We start from the raw sequence: 665 nt of genomic DNA on the forward strand, positions 1-665 counted from the left end.
CATCTCCTGTCTCCACATAGCCTTTCACATCCATAGGCTTCATATGCTCAAACAATTTCACCATGACAAGTCATATGGTTTGATGCTCCAGAGTCCATATACCAAGTGTTATCATTTTCAGCATTTGTCATCATAGATCCCACAACATGTTTCATGGCAAACAAGTGATTTACGTTGCCATCATTACTACTTGATGCATAATTTCCACCACCATGTTGTGCATAATGTCCACGATGTTGTGCTCTACCCCCTCTCAAATCATTTTGTTTGTGGAAACAATCACGTGCCATATGACCAAATTTTCCACAGTAATGGCATTCCACATCTTGCATAGATGGTTGTTGGCCTTGCCAACGTCCTCTACCACGAGGATTACCTCTGCCTCTCTGAGGTGTATATCCACGACCACCTCTAGCACCATATGAAGGCTGAAAATTCTGTTGTGCTGACCTGTCCTGCCATCCACGACCATTACCACGGCCACGTGATGCGAATCTCCCCCTACCTCTAAATCCTCTTTGAGAATAGAAAGCTTGATTTTTGCCATTATTATCATGGCTAGTAGATGCATCCTGAAAGGAATCACTGAGTTTGATTTCCTCAACAAGCAAGAGTGAAACCAACTCATCAAAGTCTGGTAAACCTGTACTCCGAACCGAGATGGA

This window comes from Cibotium barometz, chromosome 29, assembly GCF_041138505.1.
Source record: "Cibotium barometz isolate CiBa-2024 chromosome 29, ASM4113850v1, whole genome shotgun sequence".
NCBI lineage: Eukaryota > Viridiplantae > Streptophyta > Polypodiopsida > Cyatheales > Cibotiaceae > Cibotium > Cibotium barometz.